Source organism: Thamnophis elegans, chromosome 3, assembly GCF_009769535.1.
Source record: "Thamnophis elegans isolate rThaEle1 chromosome 3, rThaEle1.pri, whole genome shotgun sequence".
NCBI classification, from domain to species: Eukaryota; Metazoa; Chordata; class Lepidosauria; order Squamata; family Colubridae; genus Thamnophis; species Thamnophis elegans.
In genome coordinates, this window is record NC_045543.1 from 27,612,474 (window position 1) to 27,639,251 (window position 26,778).

General features: G+C 39.9%; 1 protein-coding gene across 1 annotated transcript in view; it reads left to right on the top strand.

The window, feature by feature from the left end:
• The first annotated feature begins 1,699 nt into the window (after positions 1-1,699).
• The window catches only part of PELI1 (pellino E3 ubiquitin protein ligase 1), a 66,779-nt gene continuing 41,700 nt past the window's right edge, over positions 1,700-26,778 (top strand). The window contains exon 1 of the mRNA XM_032214225.1: positions 1,700-2,136. The gene's annotated coding sequence lies outside the window, so the exon portion shown is untranslated. The remainder of the gene's footprint in view (positions 2,137-26,778) is intronic.

Here is a 26,778-nt window from a genome sequence, read left to right on the forward strand (position 1 = left end):
ATCCATTGTTTGGAAGGTTCTTCCATAATAAATGAATCATATGCCTTAACTGTGTTGCTTGATAATATATTCTCAAAAATGGATACTTTCCATACCTCAGTATCCCTTTTACAACATTGTTATACAAAATGCAGGTAGTCCTTACCTTTGACCACAATGGAACCCAAAATTTATGTTGCTAAGTGAGAAATTTGTTAAGTGAATTTTGCCCCATTTTAAGACTTTTCTTGCCATATTTTGTTAACTGAATCACTGCAGTTGTTAAATTAGGAACACGGTTGTTAAATGATTCTGGTTTCCCCATTGACTTTGCTTGTCAGAAGGTCACAAATGGGGATCACATGACTCCAGGATGCTGCAACAGTCATAAATGTGAGTTGGTTGTCAAGCATATGAATATAAATCACATGACCATGGGGATGCTGCAAGGTCATAAGTGCAATAAAGGGTTGTAAGCAGAGGGTTGTAATTCAGCAGGTTCTGACCAGTTCTGGAGAACCAGTAGTGGAAATTTTGAGTAGTGGTGCTACTTAACTGAGCCGCGGTGGCACAGTGGTTAGAGTGCAGTACTGCAGGCTACTTCTGCTGATCACCAGGTGGATGCAGTTCAGCGGTTCAAATCTCACCGGCTCAAGGTTGACTCAGCCTTCCATCCTTCCAAGGTGGGTAAAATGAGGACCCAAATTGTTGGGGGCAATATGCCGACTCTGTAAATCACTTAGAGAGGGCTGTAAAAGCACTATGAAGCAGTATATAAGTCTAAGTGCTATTACTATTGCTAGTTCAAACCGGTAAATACCTCCTCTGACTGGCCCTACCCCCATGTCAAGCATATGAATATAAATCACATGACCATGGGGATGCTGCAAGGTCATAAGTGTAATAAAGGGTTGTAATAGAGCCAAGGTGGCGCAGTGGTTAGAGTGCAGTACTGCAGCCACTTCAGCTGACTGCTAAGCTGCAGTTCGGCGGTTCAAATCTCACCGGCTCAAGGTTGACTCAGCCTTCCATCCTTCCGAGGTGGGTAAAATGAGGACCCAGACTGTGGGGGCGATATGCTGACTCTGTAAACCGCTTAGAGAGGGCTGAAAGCCCTATGAAGCGGTATATAAGTCTAACTGCTATCTATTCTTTGCCTTCCAGGTCCCAGCTGATGGAGGAAATGGGGATTTTGCAGTATCTTTCCCTTTCCACAACATCCACCAAGCCACGCCCAAAGAACTGGTAGTAAAAAATTTTGAATCCTACCACTGGTTGTAAGTCACTTTTTTCAGTGCTGCTGTAACTTTGAAGGGTCACCAAATGAACTGTTATAAATCGAGGACTACCTATACCCCAAGCTCTCTTTTAATCAGCATCCCTACCCCAAAAAAAGTTAAGTCATGGGGGAAAGCTTCATACATCAAGGTTTTGTGAGCCCCTATAATTAGTATTTTGCAGTTGAACCGCCTTGTGAAGCAAAATTTTCACTCGCTTTCTTGCTTTAGTTTATAGCAACTGAGCCAAGCCAGCTCGTTTAATATAATCGTTACATTCCCGTTTAAAGGCACCCGCCACGGCGGCGTTAGAACTGTTCACGCTTGGCGCCTCTATCCAGCCTGAAGAACTACATTTCCCAGACTCCTCCAGAGGGCGGTGCGTTTTTATGAGCTCACCATACCCCCGCCCCCTTTTATGTATATGTGTGGCGGAGCTACCGCTGACCCAGAGGGCTAGTTCTAGACTCGAGGTTGGTTGGTCGGGGAATTGTCCTCCTTCCGCCTCGTTCCCAGCCACAAAGGAGGCGAGCTACTTTGTTCCCCTGCCCCCCCCCTCCCCACCATCCCCTTTCCAGGTTTGCAGGCGCGCGGCGGCCGCTTTGGCGCGAGCCGCTGGCAGGATTACTTGAAAAGCTCCGCTGCAGAATTGCTCTCCCGCCCTGCCTGGCTGGCTGGCTGGCTGGCATTTGGGTGAGGGTTGTTTTTCCTGGAGGTGATTGATTTATTACAGCATTTTTTCCTCCCCCTGCCGTTCTGCGAGGAGCAGCGGCGGGGTCTGGTCTACCTGGTGTTAACAGAGGAGGAAGAGGAGAGCTCGGTACAGAGGAACGCCACCAGTTCATACCGGGTCACTTTCCCGGCTCTCAGTCCGTACAAGGTAAGAATGTATCGGTTTGACTGGGGTGGGGGGGGAATAGCCCGGGGGGGTGAGAGAGGGAGGGTGGGGAGAGAGGAAATTTTAGAGCAGGAAGAATTGCCTCCCCCTCCCGCCGCCTTTTTCTCCTTCCTTGTCCAACCCCACCACCAACACCAACACACATACACACAGAGACACGTTTGTTTTTAGCCTCCTGTTGTGTTTCTGTTGTAGGCTTTGCGTTTGCATGTTCTTTGTCCTCTTTCTCAAGAAAGGAAATTGCTCAGGCGTCTTGAGATGAATATTTCCACATCCTGTCTTCATCTTCCTTTAGCCAAAAAATAAACAAACAAAAAACCTGGTGTGTATGTGATCTGGGAAGGCTTTGTCAGGGAGCTTTTCGGCTGGGAAATCTGTCTTTGTGTGTGTGTGTCTGTGTGCCTTAGCAGCGTGTGAAGGGTCATGAAAGATACGTGCTTCTTTGAAACTCTGAATACGTTTCCTAATTTGCCCGAGGTAAGCGAGCAGGCCGAAACGTTAACTGATGCTAAAAGGGGTAAAACAAAGGAATCCGACTCCTTTGTGCTGATGTGTAACAACAGCTTGATTTTTTCGGTATTCCGGTTATCTTTTCCACCCTCCTTTTTTTTAACCATTCGAAGTAATACATTTTTCAGATAACGTGATCTTTGTTCTTTGTTTCTATTTTCACTGCCCTTTATATTCTGTAGAATATTCCTAATCCGATGCGTTGGTAAGAAATCTCTATTTTCCTAATTTAACTGGTTTTCTCAGAAGCGTTTGGCTTCAAATGGCTAAATTACTGCAGGGAATATTAGTAATTATTAGTTTTTTCTGGCTTTGTTCATGAAAGATGAGGTTGAGGGTCTTTTTTTTTTACTTTCAGTATTAAATTATTTCAGCCTCCAAAGAGACCACACTTTTCCTTAAGAAAGAATACCTCTGAGGATGATAGCTGCTAAATTGTGTCTAAATTTTATATTGTTTGGGTTTTTTAAAATCTGCAGTTCATTGTAAAGCATAGAGTATTTCCACGAGTAGATGCATATAATCATGTACTTTCCAATGAAGTGTATTGTTTACAGACAGCCTGTTTTGTCTTGGCTGCTGGTTAGCTGGTTACTTTTTGCAATCTTTGTGACACACTGTAGTAATTTTCTCGGTATCCTACCAACAATTTTCTGAGTTATGCAGTAACATGTTTATCTTAATATTTATGTTGAATTTCTACAGGAAGGAAGAAGGAGCAAGAAATCTGTTTCTCTGACTTTAGTTTGCATCTCATAAACATAAACAATGTATTCTGTGCTGCTGCTTTAAGTCTTGCTTTGTACCTGGTATATGTTACATTTGGGCTGACATGCTCTCTCCAAAGATCTTGTTGTAATTTATGGATACTTGAGATGTCATAATCTCATTTCATATTAATATTTCTCTGCTCACTTGAAAGCTAATGCTAAAAACATTTCCCTAAAATTTGTTTTATTTTAAAAGTAGTGGTTAAAGCAATGGAGCCTGGCTTTTAAGCAGCTCCTAATGTTTTAAATTAAGGAATATGAAGAAAATATTGACATTTTAAGGCTGCTTGTTACTTCAGTTATTTTGGCAATAACTTTGCCTGTTATTTCATAGAAGTAACTTGCATGTTTTCTTTGGGGTGTTAAATTAGCAACTTCTGAAATCAGTAAATTTGATTCTACAATTAATTTGGCATTTCAAGGTTTCTGAATACTGAAGTGAAGACCATCAGAAAATGTATTTAAACAAGTTAGAAATTTCTCTGTGTTTTTCGCTATTACTGTGCCATGCTTTTCAATTGAGACTGAAAAAGGAATACCGGTATATCTTTAGTCATAGTATTTACACAGTTTTTGTTAAAGGCAAGGATAGAAAATACACTGATTCTGCTTAGCAGCAGGACCTACCCTTTTCTTATAAGAATTTCTTATAATACACCTTATCACTGGAAGCCTAGCATGGATAACATAATTCTACATCTTTTCCCTTTCATATTTTGGCTCAAGTTTAGAAGAGTTCAGATTGTGTTCATTGGTCCTAAGTAACTAGAAATATGACTGGAACCCGCACAGGGAGCCATGTTTGAATTAGAGCATTTGTTGTGAAACACTAGCATTTTAAGCTCAGTGAGGTTGAAACTGGTTGCAATATTGGCACGTTGTTTAAGAGAGTATAGATCATATGATACAAGATTCTCTTGTAATCCATGTACTGGATGCTATTTATATAAATAAGGAAATGTGTTCCATTTGATTGATCAAAGCTGGGCATAACATAGGGATTATATTTCCAGGAATTTATTTCAGCAACATAAATCTTTACTTTGGCAAAAATAAAAATGAGCATTAGTTTTGTTTTGACTCCTGTGTTAGCTGTACTGAGTTACATTTCATGACTGTGAGGCAGCCATATAAATTGTATAAATAAATGTCATCAAAACAGTTGATAAAATTGACCACCAAGTTTTAAAGTATTGTGTAAACATAGGACTTCTTGATTGTATGCCAAACCTTGCAAAAGATTCCACACACTAGATTAACAATATGCATAAGAAGATATTAATGTTATTCAAGTTGCTGTGCTAAAACAAATATCACTTCCTGTTGTTTTCCCCCAATCTACATATAAAGCAAAGTGTGCAAGAATTATAATACTGATTCTGTTGTAGCTTTGTAATGCATATAAAACTATTGCAGTAAATCTGCAAAAGGACTCTTGTATATGGTTTGTGGACTATCTTGTCAAAAATATAGATCAGCTTTGTCTAAAGATGTTTCCTAAACAAAAGTATGCATATTTATCATAATATTATAATGCAAATAAATACAGCCCTATGTTAACTACTAACATCTGCTTATGATGATCATATGTTTTTAGTTCACTACTTAAAAATTCTACTGTATAATAGCAATAGCACTTAGTCTTACATACCGCTTCACTGTGCTTTCCAGGCCTCTGTAAGCAGTTTAGAGAGTCAGCATATTGTCCCCAACAATCTGGGTCCTCATTTTACCGACCTCGGAAGGATGGAAGGCGGAGTCAAACTTGAGCCCCATCAGAACTGAACTCCCGGCAGTGGGCATACTTAGCTTGCAGTACTGCATTCTAACCACTATGGCTCCTCTTTAATAGTTAAATTTTATTAAAGATTAAGTCTATAGCCCTGTATCCACTTAAGATGGTAAAATTTCAGTGAAGTCAGTTTGACTTCATAAATTGTCCATTTAATGCATTACAAGACCCACAAAAATGGTGTAACGAAGTCTAAATGGCCTTCAATATTGATATTTTTTAAAGCAGCTTTTGGGTGATTCATTCAATATCAAAATAAGGAAAAGAAAAAGAAAGGAGTAACATTCAGAGGTTTTGGTAAAATTTGGCAAATTTACCATTACTTTATTTAAAATGTGTTTTGTTCTTTGATAAACTATCATAGTTATTCATATTGCTTGAGGAGTTAAAAGGTGAATTATATTATACAATCAGTGATGTCCCAGTCAGACAGTAGTACCTGGCCTGGTTTAAAATCAAGAGTTAAACAAGATCAGGCCTGGATAGGGTTGAGTGGGAGATCACCAGAAATTTCAAAGGCTTTGGACTAGAATGGTAAAGTTGAAAACATACCCAGAAAAAGATATGTGCAAGCCATTCCTTATTTTTGCTATGAAACCTACACATTGTTCATCTTGACTGGAGAGAATTTTCAATTTTCTTTCATCAGTCTTATAGGCTCACTATATAACATCAGCTTATGTCTCACCAGCAATATCTAGACTCCTGTTATGTTTAATTGGTAGTCTTTAGTGTACAATATTTAGCTTGTCTAGCTAATGAATACTGTCTATATTGTTGCCCTTGAATTCTCTGATTTCTGCCCCTTATATTTCACTACTGTGTGATGAAAAATAAAAACCAATCATTTTATCCTGGAAATGCATATATTCCCACACTACATCATTTGTGTTTCTCAACACTAAAAATAGCACATGTGCCTGGTACTTGAAGCCATAATGTTTACATACATTCCTTTATTTTGGTCAATGACCAGCATAGTAATTAATCTGTTTTGAGGAACATTAGGAATTCACCCTGTTGGTTTCTAACATGCCTATTCTACAGTTTCTAAATGCACAGATACCTTACAAACCAGAAATGCTAACAAAGTATTGATGTGTCAAGTAACATTAAATCCTGACAAGTAATATCTATAAGGGAAGAAAGCTCACACACTTTCTTTTGATCCATTGTCTTATATTTAATTAGATAAGGTGCCTTCTACATTCAGTCTCAATACCCATGTCACAATATATATTCTGAACTGATGCACTGAATTTGTGAGTTACTTATAGAATAAACTTCACCTATCTTTTCTGAAAGCTTGATAGATGCAAACTAAGACTTTCCGTATTCTGTTGCCTTCTATACCTTTCCTGGCCAGGATGATGGAACCCTGGAAATCAAAATTTCAAGACATAGGGGGAGAAACATATTGGGAAGACTGCATTAGACAGGGTCAGATAATCCAAGCATTTTAAAGTAATACTATTGTTTGATCACTTCTATGAATTTTCTTCTTGCTTTTGGAGAGTGGGACCCAAAAAGAATACTAAATGAAAGTGTTAAGAAAATTGTAAAGTTGTGTGCTGTTTTTCTAAATAGGGAAATGAAAAATTTGCTACTATTTTTAATAAATGCATACATTAATACTCAAGCACAGTTCGGAGTGATGGGTTAGATCTCAGTGATTAACATGTGGACCTAAAGATATAATTCAGTAGCTTAAATATTTATAAGGATAAGGAACTTATAATGGTAATTTATATATAAAAAAGACCTTCCTGTTTTTATGCATATACTGCTCATTTTGTGAATATTCTTAATGTTGATTTTACAAACTATGGTTTTTAGGATTACGATATAAACATCAATATAAAATGTATTCCGACCAAGAACCTTAGTCCTACACAAATATATTTTTGAACAGGTGAATCTTTAAAATGAAATTAGCATCCTTACAACTTAAATGATCATAATTTTCTATGTTTTCTATCATTTTTTTCTGTTTGGAAAACATTCATGAAATATTTTTGGAATTGAAGAGATGGAAAATATGCAACTTCTATACAGTCTAAGAGATGCATGAGGCATCTCAGTTAATTTATCCAATCGGTGAGTTTTGATTGCATGATAAGATACAAATATTCAGTTGATTTGCATAAGTCGGTATACATCTCCTTCCTCTTTGAAGTTTTTCTTTACTGCTGACAGGTGAAGCAGGCTACCAAGCTGGAGAATCTGCCTTCTACACCTCCCACATTCAGACAGAATTAAAATCTGATTGCTTAGTTGAGATTATGCAAATACTCCAAAGTGATTCCACTATTTCTTGTTTGATCTGCAGTATTGAGAAATTATTGTATTTTCTGGAGTATAAGACACATCTTTTTCCCTCAAAAAGTGGCTGAAAATCTGGGTACATCTTATACACCGAATACAGCATTTTCTTGCCTCCTGAAACCCTGCCCCCTTCACCAAAATGGCTGTGCATAGCTTGTAGGAGGCTTGTAGAGTGTTCCTGGGGGCTGGGGAGGGCAGAAATGAGCAAAAAAGGGCCGTTTTTTGCTCACTCCTCCCCCGCCTCCAGGAACACTCTATAAGCTTCCTAATGCCCTTTTTTTGATGAAAAACAGGCCATTTTTTGCTCGTTCCCCATCCCCCCCCCCGGAACACTCTACAAGCCTCCTAAGGGCTATTCGTGCCCTTTTTTTGGAAGAAAAAAAAAAGCCATTTTTGGGAGGTTTGCAGAGTGTAAAAAGTTTTTTTTTAAATTTGCCTCTTCAAAAGCTTGGTGCGTCTTATACTCCGGTGTGTCTTATACTGCAAAAAATACAGTATTCACATGTGTGAATGAGCCATTATTGGTCCAACACCAGGTATAACAGTTTCAAATTATCAACTATTGTCATGAATGCAGTATATTTACAGTACAGCTGACTTAAATCTTCAATTGTTAAACTAATGAAATGAGCTTGGATTGAAAAGTTGCAATTATTTAAAACTTATCAATATAACTTGAAATATGAGTATTCAAATGTGTTCAGTCATAGGGGAAAGTATGTTGAAATAACATATAGCTGTACTAAATATTTGGCATGTAATTAAAAAAGCTTCCCATATGTGGGCTTACTAAAAAAAGAATCAATTTCCTTTCAAAACAAGCCATAGCTTTTGTACTTCAGTACTGTATCACTTGGAGCATGTTGTTAATTCTAAAAATGCATCTTTGATTTCCCATCATGTGCTATAATATCGGTTCCTCCCTGCTTTTAAACTGATATGTGAAAATGTGTGTTTCCTCTAACAGATGTTGGAATGTAGGATGAAATGTTAGTAATTAAAGTGCCTGCTTCAGAGTTCTGTTGTATTTTATGGCTCAAAGTAAATGTTGTTAAACCTTGCCTAGTAAACCCCAGAAATATATATACTAGTAGGTATTAAATGTGAACTGTCCTTGGCTTTCAAATGCACTTTGCTCTGCAATCCCAAATTGTGGCATTTTATTTTCCTATTGTGTTAAATTTGAGAACTCTTTCAACAAAGTGTCATCCCTTTAGTCCAAATGGACAAATCTGGTCATATGAAAACCAAAGAGATTGATTTTGATAAGTCTATATCAGAAATGAGGATAACCACTTCGAGAAAGAAAGTTTATGGTACCACTCAGCCATGTTACTTATGTGCATTTGAATGCTTACAAACTGATATTTATAAGCAAATGAACTGCATGAAAAACACAAGTAGTGGTTCAGTGTAAGACTCAGTTTGGTAAATCAGTTTAAAACAGGAGATGGCAACCTTAAACATTCAAAGAGCCACAAAGGTCCTAACCGGAAGCCCCCCGTTCAATTCTGGAGCCAACCAGAAGTCAGGTTCCCCCATCATAGAATTTCCTCCTAGCACGGCGTCCTTTTTCCTCCACCTGTCCTAACTTAAAGCCGTATCAATTGTGGAGCTGACTGGAAAACCCGCCCCCTTTCCATAGAGCAATAATGGCTAACCTTTTCCCCATCGTGTGCCAAAAGCAGGGGGAGCGTAGGGTGTGTGCATGCCCATCCCCCCCCACACATGTGTGGGCAACCCTGCGCATGCGTGCGCCCCCTGCTTTTGACAAGTGATGGTCCAGATTTTTGCTCACCCCAGGCTCCAGAGGCTTTCTAGGAGCCTGGGGAGGGTGAAAACAGCCTCCCCCGCCCCCCTGGAGGGCCTCCAGAGAATTCCCTGAAGTCTCCAGAAGGCAAAAAACAGACCTATAGGCAACCCGGAACTTCAGGAATGGGTGAAAAATGGCTGAAAATGAAGCCCGAAGTCAGCTGGCCAGCGTGCACATGCACGCTGGAGCTGACAGGGCAATGCCTCATTTGCCCTAACAAATGGCTTCATGTGCCACCTGTGGCACGCGTGCCATAGATTCACCATCACGGCCATAGTTTCCTCCTGGCGTGCTGTGCTTTTCCCCCTTCCAACTGGAAGCTTCTCTCAAAATTGTGGCACCAACTGTCAAGAGGCAGCCACAGCAGAGGGATGAAAGAGCCACGAGTTGCTGACCCCTGGTTTAGAAGAACTGCTTCCTGTTAAATATATTGTACTTCTTAAAATCCATCAGTTGGCCTATATTCTGACTTAAGGGTAATGGACAATCTAATGCTGTGCATCTCAATGACATTAGGCTACAGAAATTTACTATAGTGTCACATGGACAAGAGAGGGTATGGTGATGTTAGAAATTGTTTATGTTATTTAGGATAACAGTGAATTTGTAAGTTTTAATAGCTTTTTGTAACTTCTGTGACTATCCAGAATCTCATTTATGAGACCTGTTAGCAGTTTATGTACAGCATTTCATAAAGCTTGCCAGATAGCTCCAATGTTGTAATGCATTTGGAGAATATCTTATAATTGTGATATTTTTTAGAAAAATACTTCATATGAAAACAATAAATAGGCCTGCTTTTTCTTCAAATCATAGTTGGTATATTATTGGTTCTTGGTAGACAGTATCTGCAAGCATTTTGTACTCAGTAGTGATGTTGCCAGATTTGATTTATACATACTGAAAACATCCAAATCACAACTTGTTCAGTTTTACATTCTGCTTTTAGTGTTATTGAATGGCCTACATTTCTACGGTGGGGTTCTGGGTTCCTCTTGTCCTAAGCCTACCTCTTAGACAAAATGTAAAACAACCTTAACGGTATAGAAAACGGGGAGAAGAACCTATCTCAGACCATGTAAATTATGCTATTCTTGGATTTAAAGGCTCTGTTCTAAGGATTAAAAGTCTCCTTTAGAATGGTAGACTATATAGGTAGATGGCTCTTGAAAACATCTAGTTCAATCACCAATTAAGGCAGGAATCCACTAAACCAACCTTGAGGTGTCCTGTACTTACTGGAAAACTTCCAATGAGAGGGAGTCCACCCCTGATTTAGGCAGGGTTTTTTTTCATTATTTTAACAATCATCATACATCAAGTGTGGTGTCTAAAATTGGGCATAATAATGAAGTGCAATGGATTTATTGCTCCGGTGTTCTGAACCCAATAGTTTTGTTAACAAAGGCCACAACTGTATTAGTTTTTTGTTGTTGTTGCTGCATCATACTGTGTGTTCATGGTGGTGATATGCTAGAGTCCCTAAATCCTTCTCACATTTACTGCTTATCAAGTCAGTCAATCTGTGGTTTTAGGGTTTTTTTCTATTCAGATACAGGAGCATTTATTTGTTACAGTTGAGCACTCTACAGTATTGCATTTTATCCAATGAGCAACCTTGTCAAGATCATTTTAAGTTATGCTTTTATTCCTTAAAATATTATTATATGTAAGTCTGATGACCTTACCTTCTATTCCATTCTCTAGGTCATTTATAAAGATGTTAAATAGCACTGAGATGAGCATGGATCCTTGGGGGACCTCATGTATTACAGTACTGTCCTCCAAACCTCCATAAATGGCTAAACCGTTTATGAATGACGTTACAATACTATGTTGTCTAACTTGTTATCACGAAAAATCTTATCACTTTAATGAGATCAAGAAAAATTGCATCTATATTAATCCTTTTGTCTATCAAACTAGTCACTCTACTCTCCCACCCCACCACCAAAAAGAGAAAAAAAATGTTCTTGACTTCTTGAAGTAGGATAATGTTTGGAAGGCAATAATGTGAAATGTAGTCAAACTCCAGAACAAGAAATGTATAATTTATTTCCAGAACTCTCTGCAGTGCATACAAAAATGAATAGTCAATAATATGGCAGAGAAATGTCACAGTGTATATGCTCAATGTATATAAACTGATACCATGAAAAATAAACAATTTATAAATATTGATTTTGCCTTTGGACAAACTAAAGGAAAATTATTTGTTTAGTTTTAATAGCGACAAGATATTTTTGCTGGGAAATTATTGGAAAATGCCACTACGGTCAAAATGGATGTTAAGTTGAAAGTTGTTCAAAACACCACAATGTATTATTTAGAAGCTGTGTTCCAGATCAATATTTCAAAACTTCCTTTTAAATGTTTTTATATCTAAAATATGGTGAGTAAAGATATGTATATATAGTAATTTAAATGAACCATAATTAAAAATATATGGACCTTTTTCTAACTGGTATTAATTCAGAAGACTCTTGATGCGGCTATAAAAATCTGAATTGAAGATATAAAGAGTTTTATTCTGGAGAAATAATGTTAATTATAAGGGGATTTGTATAAAGAAATTGAAGACAGAATTGCTGAATCTAAAACACCAAATGTATGATCATCTAAGTATATCAGAATAAGGAAGCTTATTGAACAAGCAAGACAGCTGCTTATCTAAGAGAATGGGGGTAGGGGAGATAATTGAAAGCAAGACTATAAATTAGTTCTGTATTGGTGAATTTCAGCCTAGATGTATTCCAGTTTCACTTTGAATTTTGTTTTCTTGCACCTCCACTTTTCACCTACCTAAGCAAGTCGCAAAGAATTTTTTTTACACCCTGTGTGCAGTTAATGGGAACCTGCTAATCAAAGAAGAAACCATATCCAAATTACAGAAACCATATCCAAATAGCTAGATCCAAAACAATCAGGAACAGATCAAGAAAAGACTATATATGTTGACCTTTCTAGCCTTCAGAGGTACCTATGTTCTATGTCAGTGGCTAGTAGGTGTGCTGTGTACATGCAAACTGCCTTCTACCTTTTTACTCTCCTTCCATTCAGAATTGCTGAGATAAATGGGGTGAAGTCCCTCTGCTCCACTGGAAATCACAGGGTGGAAGAAAGAGACCTTGTGGCTTCCTCATTGCCTATTGGGATGATGATGATGATGATGATGATGATGATGATGATGATTGTATCCATTCAGTTGTGTCCGACTCTTGGCAATTCAATGGGCAGATCTCTCTACCTCTTCCGGTTTGCACTACAAGTAGTCCTCGACAGATGTGGGCTTCAAACATTTTAGCAAAGGGTTTTCTGTCCGGTTGCTGGGTGGGTGTGGCAATGGTGGGCATAGCCTAGGCCAGAACAGGCCAGTTTCTGGACTTCCGGAACTTCTAGGAGGTCTGTTTTTCACTCTCCCCAGGCTCTGGAGGGCGGAAACGGCCTCCCCTGGGCTCCAGAGGCCAGAACAAGCCTGTTTCTGAACTTCTGGGAGGCCTCCCTGAGCCTCTGCCTGTACCTACCGGGCATGAGGAATGGGCTGCGTGGATACTCCTGGGATGGGAGGGGTGGCCAGGGCCAGCCAGGGGTGGGATTTGTGGGTTCGCTGAACTGGGCAGATCCTTAGCCAGAGGATTGCCCGAACCCATAGCAGCCCACCCCTGGTCCTTGACTTAACTACTATTGAGCCCACAATTTTTTATTGCTAAGGCAGATGTTTGTTAAGTGAGTTTTGGCCCATTTATGACCTTTCTTGCCACAGTTGTTAAGTGAATCTGGCTTCCCCATTGACTTTGCTTGTCAGAAGGTCTCAATAGAGGATCACATAACCCAGCATACTACAACCGTCATAAATAAGAGTCACTTGCCAAGCGTCTGAATTTTGATCAAGTGACTGTGGGGATACTGCAAAGTTTTAAGTGTGAAAAATGGTCGTAAGTCACTTTTTTCAGTACCGTTGTAACTTTGAAAGTCAAAGGCTACCTGTACTTTTTTGAGGTTTTTTTTTAAAGTTCTGTCTGGTGTCGGGTTTTGATGGTGTCCAGCCATTTTATTCCTTCTCATTCTCTCCTACCATTGAAAGCAGGATCTCTGAGAGGAGAAAGGTTCTGTAGGGATGACCAGGATTGGACTTTTTAAAAAACTCATTGCTGATTGTGGTAGCAAAAAATATCTCCCTATCCAATCACTAACCACCTACAGTCAACTACCTTGTTTAAGCAAGGTTATTGTAAATAAAGAGTCTAGGGTTTTTTTGAGCAGCAGTGCTTGTAAGTGACTGTTTTCCTGATGCAGAAAACCAGGAATACTCTGTGGGAAATGGAGGAAGCTCAGTGTACCTCTTTCCATTCAAAGCTCCTGTGAAAATCTTGTCTGTGATTACTGCAGTACTGTAATTTAGCAAGTGGTAGCATATAGCTAACCTTCACTGGTCCTGGAAGCTAAGAGGAGTCAGCTGGGTTAGTACTTTGATTGGGAAACTGTTTGGGAACTTAGTGATGTGGCTATAAAGTAAAGGTTCCCCTTGCATCAATGTGCTAGTTGTTCCCAACTCTAGGGGGTGGTGCTCATTTCTGTTTCCAAGCTGAAGAGTCAGCACTGTCCAAAGACATCTCCATGGTCATGTGACCGGCATGACTAAACACCGAAGGCGCATGGAACACTGTTACCTTCCCATCAAAGGTGGTTCCTATTTTTCTGCTTGCATTTTTTATGTGCTTTCGAATTGTTAGGTTGGCAGAAGCTGAGACAAGTAACGGGAGCTCACTAGGGATTTGAACCGCCGACCTTTCTGATCAACAAGCTCAGCATCTTAGCCACTGAGCCACCACGTTCCTTAATATTGCTATAGTGTTTTTTAAAAAATTCAGAAGAAGGCAATGGCAAACCATTTTAGTAACTTTGACAATAAAACTCTAGGTACAGTGGCTTGATATTTGATCACTTTTTAAACACCAGCCTTAATTTACTAATTGTTCATATTTATAATTAGCAATGTTTTAGGTGTCTTGATTTGAAATAGAACAACCTTGCAGAGGAAGTTAATGAAATCTGAGTGAACTGATTGGGCCAAGTCTAAATATTGTGGAAAGATATTCAGCTTTTGGTAGACGTTCAAAACTAAGATATTTGTAAATATAATGAACTGTTGTCCCATGTTTTTTCCAGATTTTCTGTGTAGGGACAATTATTATTCCATTAATAGATAAGAGTTCAAAACTCTGCTGTGTCAGTGCCATCTCAAGATAATTGGCTGAAAATGAGTGTTCTTTTGTTTTATTTCTAATTTTCAATGGCAAAATAATTACCTTGAATCAGAGCAATATGTCAACATTTAACAGACAATACTATCTATTGCAGAAATTTATTGAAGATGAAACTTTGTAAACTTCAGAAATATTTTTTTAGTTTGACATTTCTTTTTGGAGAGGCAAATGCCAAAGGAATGCATTTATAAAGCTGGATGAGATATGTTTATCTCTTTGTTGTTAATGTTTATATCTCATTTATTTGTACATTAATTGGAATGGCTAGGTTCTAGCTAATTAATATTTGGATGGGAAACCACCAGAACATTCAATACTTTAAACTATACTGGAAAACTGGAAATTATTGGGAATAAACAATGACAACTTTCTTCCTTCTTGTTGCCAAGAAAACAACATAGACATGCCCATGTAGTCATCAGGAGATGAGCTAGACTCAAGGGACACTTTACCTACCAGTGTGCATGTAACTCACCTTGAAAGTTCTAGAGCTTATTCTCATACCGCTTAGGCTACAATTATGAAAATGTTGACTTTAGAAGTATTTGAAGTACTTTTCAAAATATTCCCATAATAGATTTTTTATATAACTGATTAGGAACCTTTTCAATTATATTCTCTTGGTATATGAATCAGCCTTTAAGATGGTAAATGATATGGTAATAGTTGTGGGGTGGGAATAGTTATATAATTTTAGCTATCTGTTTTCAAGGAAAAAAGGCTTTCAATTATAACTTTTGTTGATACCCATATTCAGTGACTGATCATTTTTTCACTAAAACGTGTACACTTAAATGCCATGTATAATAAATTTGGATGTAGCAAGTTTATTTCTTGATCATGGGAGATCAAAGTGACATGAAGAGTCTCCATCTTTTCTAGTTAGAGAAACCAGGCTGCAATATCTTCCCTTGTTTATTCACCCTATATGCTGAATATACATTAAAGGAAACTGACTTGGAAGTAGTTTAGCATGGTTTTAAAATTGGGAAAGAATCATCAATAACCTGCAATATGCTGAAGCAGAGTAGGAAGTGTATTGGCATGTTTGAATTTTGTTTTTGGAGAAAATTCCTGGGAATATCATGAAAAACCAGGAAAACAAATAAATGGATCATGAAACAAATCAATCCAGAATTCTCTGTAGATGCATGGCCAAGTTCAAATTATCCTACTTTAATCATATTATATGATCCTTAATTAACCAGTTAAATACTCCACTTAGAGTTAGATGATTATGTCCAACAATCCAACAACTTTTGTGTCTACAGAATCCCAAGGGGCAAAGTAAGCTTTCTTTACTATGATTATTATGTATCGCAGAGCTCAGTTGTCATACTCGATTTCCTAAGTAGCTAAGGGAGAGTAGAAAATGGCCTGTGGCATCTTTAGTGGAAAGCAAATTGTATCTTCTATCTATGGAACTATGGAATAGCTGGTGATACATATCCAGAAATATCCTTAACTCCCATTGGTACGTTCAAATTATCTCCTCCCAGAAGTGTTGGTTGACAATTAGCTCCTAAGAGATGATATCAAGAAACATGCCAAAACAACAGAAATTGTGGTAGATATAGCTAGGAATCTCCTTCTGTTTGCTTCCAAATCTATCACTTTGGAACTGGTGGCATGGCAGATTAATTCTTCAGAATTGGGAAGTGGACCATCATCAAAATCTAACCTTGTATTCTTCTTTGGAATAAAGACAAAATCAGATTGCTTTTGGTACAAAGCAAGGATACAAAGACATTTTTAAAATTCTGTTTTCACTTTGTCATTTTGGAGATATTGAGTGTAGATTATTGAGAAAAAATGAATGTCAACAACTGTAGATCAGGCTGCAGCATAATAAAATTGACGAAAGTGAAGGGAGTCTGAATACTTTCTGAATGCACTCTAAGTCAATGGTAGATGCTACTCCTGTTAGACAATGTTGTAGCTTCAGCGATTTGTCAGATACCTACTTAAATACCCAATCAGAATAACCCAACAAAGGTCACCAGGAATTATTAGTTTCAGTTCATAGAGGTCCTATTACAATCTATTCATCAAGAGGATGGTAGTTGTTGTGAGCTGTTTAAGAATATAGGTGTCTGAGTTCTATATATATGTCTATCTAGTGTTCATAATTGCCTACAAGGAGCACGGTGGCTTAGGAAGAATGCTGAACTGACATTTGGTAGACTCGTGTTTGAGATCCATTACTGCTGCGGGGTGGGGTGAGCTCCTGTCACATGCTCCAACTCCTCACAACCCAGCTATTTGAAAGTGGGTAACCATGAGTAGATAAATAGGTATCACTTTGGTGGGCAACTTCACAGAGACATGAAAGGAGCCCCAAACTGGATGTCCCCCAGGCAACGGTGATATCATCGGCAAATCCTTTCACCACGGAAGCATGGAACTATTAGAATAGCTGCCTATTATCAGAAAAGCAGTTAACAATTCCAAAGTAATAGTTTACTGCTGACAGAAACTTGGCCAAGAGCATAGTGGCACTCCTGGCATGAACCAAGTGGATTCTATAGCAGGAAGCCGTCATTGACACAGATAAGGCTTTCCTATCTCTGAAGTGCTCTTTTAAACTGGGAGACAAATCCTAGCAGCTTCTTTTTCCCAAGATCTTAATTAGGTGAATGACTGCCTCTCTAGACGATCTGTTTGGAACAGCAGACAACTAACAGGAATTTCTTCCCTTTATTCCAAGACTACAGAGCAAATGAGATCAATGTTGTAATGGCACCATGGTCAAAAGTGTTGCTTTGTAAATTCCTGTTTTTTTCCAGGGCTATTCAAGTGGAACACAAGTAAGATGCACAGTGGATAGGTGATTCATTCTGGCCCTGGAGGGCTTGATTCATCACTCTAATGGACATGAGGGAGGAACACCCATGCCCCTTCCTGAAATGACAAAACATCCTAACCCAGGGTGCAACAATGCATCCAGATTCAAATAGCTACAATTATATGTCTGAAAATTGAATTGAGCAATTCCTGAACACAGATCTTCCAAGTTTGTAATATAGTCTTAATTCCAAGGAACTACTTCTATCAGTTAACTACATGCATTTTTGAACAGTGGTACAAAAAGAAAGGTAGAGCTGTATAAAGGAATATAGAGAAAACCTCAAGGAAAGAATGCAAAAAATGTTGAGGAGATTGTCTCAGCCTCGAGAAAAGAAAAAATATGAGGGGGGGGAAAAGATAACTCTGCCTTCATACTGTTTGGTGTGAGAGGGAGTAGAGGAATATTCCATAACGCTTCCAAAATGCTTGTTATTCTCTATAACTATCAAATAGAGTTCTAATAATCATTGTGTTGTCTGTTTTGTGATTGCCTTATCTCAAAGGGCTGACAGTCTGAAGAGGCATACCTGCTGCATGGACAGGCAGTCAGTTTCGACTCTGTGCTCCTTGAGGGGCAAAGGGCAGTATTTTCACATGCAGCATTTCGTTAAGGGTGTGCTCTTCCCATCTCCAGTGATTCACTGTTACTTCATATGGGACTTACCATGATGTCAGAGCCTCAGTGACTTCCACACTTCAAAACTACCGTATTTTTCAGATATAAGACGCACCTTTCTCCATAGTAAGGGGAGGAGTATCCAGGATTGGTTGACCTTATCCTCTTGTTGATTGGACCGAGTCAGATAGGTTTTGGGACAAGCCCCTGGTCCACCAGGTACCGCCCAGTTATCGACTCAGTCCCTCAATTGGACAGTTTGCCATTCTGGATCTCCGTTAAATTTGGAGGAAAAATATATTAAAAAAGGCAAAAAATCAGCAAGAGGAGTTGTCTCCTTACCGCAGCAGCCGCATGCGAGCTGGACAGCTCCCTGACCTGCGAAAGGACTGCCGTAAGCCCTCAGGGGCAGCACGTTGCCCAGGCCTCTAAGTGAGACAAGGCATCACTCAGTGAGGAACCCTGCCAGGCAAGCCGGAGACAAAGGGCACAAGCCTTAGAAAGGCAAGCCCTGCCGCGGAGACTCCGGCGGTGCCGAAGCGCTCCGCCACTCCCCACAAGGGTCGAGCGGTGAGCCGCGGCTATTTCAAGCACCATGGAGCACCCGCACCGCTTCGACGTGGCCCGACTCGTCGGAGGGGGCCACCAGCAGAGCCAAGTCTACAGCGGTGCTGGAAGGAGGCAGGAAGCAGAAAAACCGGCGGCAAGGGGGTACGGCAGCTCCTTGGAGTACAAGCCACTTGGAAGGACTTTTAAAAGCAGCGCCCTTTGTTTCCTGGCACGCGGCGCCAAGCCACTTGGAAGGACTTTTAAAAGCAGCGCCCTTTGTTTCCTGGCACGCGGTGCCATTTTGAAGCCAGGAGGCTGGCGGTGCCCAGCAGCACCTAGGAGGCCAGCTGCAGCTATAGCCAGCAGCCCCACCAGAGGGGCAGAGGATCACCCATCCAGGTTAGTGGCCACCCCAGAGACTGCCCAGAAAGGGGGGGGGAGCAAAGGCTAGAGCCAAGAAGAGGCACCTTTCCCCCAGGGCAGATCTAGAGGCAAGCCTTCCAAACCTCCCTCTAAGTACAAAAAATGAAGGCTCCAGAAACTGGAGCAGATCTGCAAGAAAGCAAGCAGCCATAAGTCCATCCCAGGCCCGGGAAAAAAGGGGAAGGCCCCTGGAATCCCTCCAACAGGCGGGGCGACAGGGGAGGACCCTGCATTGCAAGCAAGGATCCCTATTGATACAACAGGTCTTTGGGGTTCTGTTCAGGGGTGGCAATCACCCCCCACACTGCTTCGCTGGGCTCAGCCCTGCCCATGGGGCTACCACCTCTAGGATTCCCCCCTGCAGAGGTCGGCATGGGCACCAGCCAGCAACCCCCCACAGGGGTTCCCAACTTTCAAGACCTGATGATGCGGGCTTTCCAGCAGTGCATGGCAGCGGCATTTCAGCAGCCACAGATGCTGCCTCAGGTGACATCCCCTCCTAGGATACCAGAGAGCCTGGAAACCCATGGGGAGGACACTCCTAGCTCCCCAGCCTCATCACAAGAGGACAGTGGCCTGGAATGCGAGGAGAGGAAGATTAGACAGGATAAACTATCCGAAGGCGAAGGCATGCCCTCTCCTAAGCCAGTCTTCTCCGGGTTATTCCAGCCCTCATTGTACAAGTCACTCCTCTTCAAAGCCAGGGCAGCTGCCAAGCTCGGTAACAGAGCAACAGAAGCACCGCCTCAGCACCAGGGCTTCTCAGCAGAAACCATCTTTGATGAGCAGGCCATTGAGACCGACATGGTGCCAACCCCCAGGGCCTTTCTTGACTTGGTCAAGCGCCAATGGGCATCTCCCACAGCGGGACCCACGCCCACATCCACAGACAAGGCCTTCTTCAACGTGGATCAGGACACGGCCCATTGATGCACTGGTCATGGCACTGCATACTCCTACCAATCTGCCAGGGGAACCAGAGGAGGCTCTGAAGTTGGAGGACAGGAAGGCGGACCTCACCCTCCAAAGGGGTCATCAAGCAGCCGCCCGGGCGGTGAAGGCAGCCACCACCACCTCCTTCTTCAATCGGTCTTCCTTACTCTGGCTACAGGAGCTGCAGCAACGAATCCCCATCACCGATGTCAGAGCACACCAAGACATCAACAAACTGGTGGCAGCCATCCAATTTTCATCGGACGCCACCTTGACCACAGCCAGGTTTGCCTCCAGGGCAATCGCTTTATCTGGTACCAGATCTATTTGATACCAAAACAAGAGATAGATGGAAATTAGGCCTCCTGTAAATAAAATGTCGTTGCATAGCTTGGGGTGGAGAAGGATGAGCAAAAATGTGAATATTGATTTCCCTATAGATAATATTTTTGTTTGAAATATAGCAGCTATTGCAATTCTGTTGTAATGCCTTCTTGGCCATTTTCTACAATGACACTTCTTATCAAAAGTTCTGGATTACAGTGTTCTTGTTTATTGGTTCCAGTCCAGCTTTCCAGGAACTCAGTATACTGAACATAGAGGTTTCCTTCATAGGACAGTTAAGTTTCTGCCTTTTAGCTTGAGGAGATGGAATTTCATATTGATTCCATCTTCTAATGACTCATCACAGAAGTCCAGCTACTCTTTACATAGTCATTCATATGGCAAGAATACTGCACTATTTGGATGGGCAACTTTGTCCATGTGCTACAATTTAAGTACAGATCAGACATCATGCTTTACCAGCAAGGAGCTTATAAAATTCATGAGGGAAGTGCATACGTACAACTGTGAGGAAGGAGGGAACATAGATTTTCTCAGTCACATAGACCAGTGGTTCCCAAACTTGGCAACTTTAAGACTTGTGGACTTCAACTCTGCTGGCTGGAGAATTCTGTGAGTTGAAGTCCACAAGTCTTAAAGTTGCCAAGTTTGGGAACCACTGACATAGACGTACATACACATATTTCACAAACTCATTCCAGAAATAAATATCTCAAGTTTTCCATACCCAAAATGTCACGTGAAGGTGGGATTTCACCTCAGATTGCTTTTCGAAGGACACACTGCAATAGAATAAACTTTCCTCCTTGAATAGTGATATGCTTGGAGATTTGATTGAAGCTAAGGGATTCTGATTTTCTGGTTTTTGGCTGGAAGAACAGGTTTCTTTTTTCTTTTGCCTTCCCCATTGCCTTCCGTTGTAGTAAGATAGTAAGTACTATCCTTTATACATCTGTTTTTGTTAAGAGCATCATCTAAAAATCCTGTCTAAAGCAAATTCTTCTCCTGCAGTGCTTAAAAATGCCAAACCAATCTTATTGCTTAATTCCACACACACACCCAAAAAAAACCCCATTCACACCCTTTTTACTCTCTATTCCTTGCCATTGGATAAATATGGGAAAGTTGGGGTTTTTTTCCCCCTGAGGGGCAAGGTTTGTCTTCAGTGTTTTCCAAGGGTACTGGTAATCCTCGATTTATGACCACAGTTGGGACCAGAACTTTCATTGCCGAGCAAGGCAGTTGTTAAGTAAGACAGGCATATTTTACTACTGGTTTTGCCCTGGTTGTTAAGTTAGTTACAGTAGTTGTTAGGTAAATCATGAGGTTAAGTGCATCCTTCTTTTCCTATTGATTTTGTTGGTTGGAAGCTCCCTAGAAAGTTCATAAATGGTGATCATGTGACCCCAGATTGCTGCAGCTATTATTTATTTATTTATTTATTTATTTATTTATTTATTTATTTATTTATTTATTTGTCATGTATGCCGCCCACTCCCGGAGGACTCCAGGCGGCTCACAAAAGACAAGGGAAAGGGGGAAACGAGACAAAGACAACATATTAAAAACAAAGTCAACATTCACAATTTCCGTGGAGGTAGATGTTTCTCAGACCCCCCGGCCTGCTGGAACAGCCAGGACTTGGTGGCCTTGCGGAAGGCCGGGAGGGTAGTAAGGGTCCGGATCTTGACAGGGAGCTCGTTCCAGAGGGCCGGAACTGCAACAGAGAAGGCTCTTCCCCGAGGAGTGGCCAGCCGACATTGGCTGGCAGATGGAATCCGGAGGAGGCCTAACCTGTGCGATCTAATTGGTCGGAGAGAGGTAAATCGGCTGTTGTAAATACATGCCAGTTGCCAAGCGCATAGATTTTTGTCACATGACTGAGGGAACAGTGCGATAGTCATAAGGACGAAAACCAGTCATAAGTTACTTTTCCCAGCAGCATTGTAACTTTGGTCATTAAACAAATGGTCTTAAGTCATTGACTGCCTGTGTTTTTTATGGATTCTGATATTTGTGTTTACTTTGATTGCTGATACCTCCCCTTCGGGTGTGCACTACACCCAGAGTGTAGCAGAGAAGACATGAATCCGTATTAAAAGGATTAGAGGCAATAATTAAATTTGCTGTGTGAACTCCATTGGGATCAAATCTCTAATTACTTTCCAAGCTTTTTATTTGAGAGTATGTTTTATGTATTTCATTATTTATTGCTGTAGGCTTACGTTTCTTTGTGTTAAATGGGACTTTCCATAGAAAATCCTAGTATTATAAGTGTTTGGCTTTCTATATTTACCTTTCTTACCATGGTATTGTGAAATATGTTTAAACACACTCACACACAAATTTTTTTTTGTAAAATTGATTCCTGATGATTGTTTGAAGATGTGCTAGCAAATATCATCTAAGACAGAAGTAAGAGGTCTCTTTTCTTGTCCAAAACATTTCTTCTGCTATAATCAAAATAGAGGTGGTGATGTACCCCTCCTAAAAAAAAACTTTTTCTCCATTGTGCTGAGCAGAGTCCAATGGAATGGGTTTTCACTGCAACTACAGAATAGCCTAGGTGAGGTAGATTATCTTGACTCCTTTCAGCAGTAAATGTTCAATTCTGATCATAGGTTGGAAATACCATTAATTCCTCTGGCTGATGATCTTTCTAGGAACTTGGCTGAGAGATTGCATCCCTCTTGGTCCTTCTAAACAGACTCTGTCATCAACCAGAGCAATAAATGATGCAAAGGTTGGGAACAGAGACTATAGTGGATTGGTTGAACCCTAACCTTTATGGATCTTCACATCCTCACCATTCCTCCTGCTTTGAGAATAGTGGCTTGGTAGTTCCCACTGTCACCATTCTATCTTCCAAGGGACATTTTACATGGCCTCCATCCCATAATCTAGGCATAACAGTAGGTTCTGAGCTTGAGAAATATTCCCATTTTGGGCACTTATCTCTTATCTCGCTAAAAGGATGGCCCCCTTCTCCAATTCACATAGAGGCCATGGTTAAAGGGTTGAGAACTTCCAACCTTAGCATATTGGAAAATAAAATGGCTTCTGAAATGTTTCAGTTGCTGAGTTTTTTGTCACCTTAATCCTTTTCTCCTTTCAGTAAGTCTGAATAAAGAAGCCTCTATGAGAACTTTATTTTTTGAGGTATACATACAGTAATGAGCTATCAATATCTTGACAATAGAAGTCTTATAATCTCTGCTGCATTTCTGTTGATTCAAAGTAAACTTGCAAAAAAACAACATTATTTCTATAGTGTAAGCCCTCAGCTGTGTAGCATAGTTGTATGTGACTAAATGATTCAACCCTTCCTTGCTTCCTTGGGCTATAGAGCAATATCACCAGAGATCAACAGATCAAATCTTATTAAACAGAAGAAAACATTATACATAAAACCCTTATTAACAGAGTATGAAAATTCAAACATTCAAAGGGAAAGAGAACAAGTTCCAGAGCTGTTCCCATTCCAGTAAAAGAGTTGGTTAAAAGAAACATAGAAAAGAAAATGCAATGCTCCAGGCAGAACACAAGATTAGACTAGTTTCCTACAAATTATTAACTACCTGCCTCAACATTTCATAAAATGATGATGGATAGAAGTTTCAAATTAATGTTAGCAAACAGTAAAGTTCAGAGAAAAATTGTCTCCATATACAATCTGACAAATGGAAAAAAAGGCTGAGGTAACATACTTAATTTCATAATTTGTTCAGAGGAATAAAAATATTAAACCAACACAGCACAGAATAAATTAAGACCCTAATGTGAGTTCCTGTCTAGACTTACCTATTTCTTCTGAAATAAGAGTACCTATACTATAGCATCAGTTCCTCTGCTTCAGTTTTCCTGGATTTCCAAACTCTGGGAAATCCCAAACTTTAATTGGAAGCTGCTTTGAGATGGTAAACTTTACTCATTTCCAGCTTCAGCTCACAGCTTTGCTTCTGATTTTTTAAAAAAAAACTTTTTTCTATATTCAGCAGAAGGAGGGGATGAGGTAATTTGATTTGGTATATGATTAAGAGCCAACTCGCAATTGAGAGAATGTGGACTGAATATCTGAATCTCTCTAGCAAACAAATTGCACACACAGCAGAGGCATTACAATGCTTCTGCTTTTCTTTGAGGGAGCAGTTTTAATTGTGGGAAGGGGAGATCAAAGCAATAGTAACTGCCTTGTAATATTGCAAAAAGATGTTATGAAAGGGGAACACATTTTACTGAATAAGACTGAGACTGATCTGACAGTGGATTTTAAAATGGCAGGCTACAAGAACGATATGGAAAAAGATGTTACACTCAACATACAAAAGAAGCTAGGTAATCAAAAGGGATATGCAAATAACCAACCAAAAGACCCACATAACTTTCCTATATTCTATTTACAAAGACCCTTGTTGAAACTTTGAAGACTCTTGTACGAAGGGACAAAGAAAAGAATTAAAAGAAATAAAATTCTAGGACATTATTTGAAAGAACTAAAGATCCAGATTATTCAAAGAAAACGGAAGGAATAGAAAGTTGATTTATTTGATCAAGGTTAAATATGTATATTTTCTCTAGTAACCCTTAAAGAACTATTGCTGATCAGGACTGAAATGGTGTTTTAAGGATTTGTTTATAGTTAAGAGATGTCATGGCGCTGTCAGAGTCCAGTTCCAAGGAGGAGGGGGCGCAGCCTCTCTGACCCAGGAGGAGTAACTGTGGAGGAATAGGACAAGGCAGATCTGGGTCCCTTGAGCCTTGAAAGAGTCTTCAGAGAGGAAGAGAGGGTGCAAGATGACCGAGTGAGGTGAGAGGAGCATCAGAGCTCTGGAGACAAGCAGCTGCCTCCCCTGCGCAATCCACTAGTGTGGAGAATGAAGAGGCGGAGTCAGCGCAGGATGACACCTTCACAAGGCTCACCTGGAGACAAGATTTAGGGAGACACTGTGGGGAGGGGCTTTTGTTGGGAACAAGTCTTGTACTTGCCAGCAACACTTGCCACGCTTCAAGAAGCCTTCCTGTTACCGACGATTTGCTGCCTTGCCTTGCCTGGACTGGACTGGACTGAAAGTGAACTGTGGGCTGAAAGTGAACTGTGGGGACTGTTGGTTCAATGAAGGCGGATAAGCCTACACATCGCCTGTGTTACTTACGCCCCCAGCCCCGGTCACAACTCAGTTCAGTGATTGTCAAGTGAGGTTATAAATTATAAATTGGGGTATTATCAAAATATAGGTAATACTTAAATATACCTCTCAACACTAGGTAATGCCAGTGAAGGAGGTTGTAGGAAGTTACAAGCTGTAGTTGAATCCCTCAAAGTAGAGACACAATAAACCATATTTTTGATACCCTCCCTGGAGGAGGAGGTCTACCCTCATTGATTCATGGTTGCTGGACAAGCAAGTGGTTAGTTGGGCTTTTGTTCAGTTTTAGCTAGTATGCCTTGCCTGAAGTTGGAGATTCTGTCACTTGTTAGCCAAGACTGTATGGACTTCTGCTATAATGCAATGCATACTACATTAAACACACAGCTTATTTTCAAGTTGGCTCAGAATGCAGCATTCTTATCTCTGGGTGGACAAGAGCTGCCAAAATCACACATCATCATCAGTGCAGTGATACTGCTCTGGCTCTGAATTTTTGATTTAGACCTAAAAAGTCCTTTTATTGCTTGTGGACCTGATATCTTCAGAAACCACCTTTTTTAAAACACATTTCTCATTGAACATGTTAACATTTAGAACTATTATAAATGTATTATGGTATGGTGGGGGTTTTTTATGTTGAAGAAATATTTCTATTCATTCTGTATACTACCCATAGTGTAAGAATGAATTTCAAATTTTATTTCATGCTCATAGTATTATCTAGATGAAGGCAGTAATACAAGCATTTGGTAATACATAGTAGTGTTACTTGAGAAGTTTCTGGTGTGTGCATTTTCTTCACTTTATAATTTGGTTTGCAATAATACGATGTCAATGTAACATATTCATTGGAATGTAGAAAGCATTTGTTTTTCTCTCTGGTAGGTACATAATAAGCAGCATAGCAAAGTGTTTGTAAATTGTGATAAATAATTTATCAAAACAAACTAACCAATGGCCCCATGAACCTATGTATTGAGTTATTAATTAACGAAAAAAACCAGAGAATTAAAAATCATAAATTTTTAATTCGCTGGTTTTCTAGGATTGGATATAACACTAAAACTATAATTTGTCAAAATATAAGTGCAAGCTTCTGATTCTCTTGTTGAAAAGAAGAGTACTGCAGACAAAATCTTGCCCAGCTTCATTTACATAGTCAAAATCATTTTTGCTTTATGTTTGAATAGAGCCATTGATCTGTTATGAAGATTGGGTAAAGCCATAATATTTGGTTCTTATTTAGCTCATTGTCTAAATCTGGTCAATTTTCATTTATTCAAT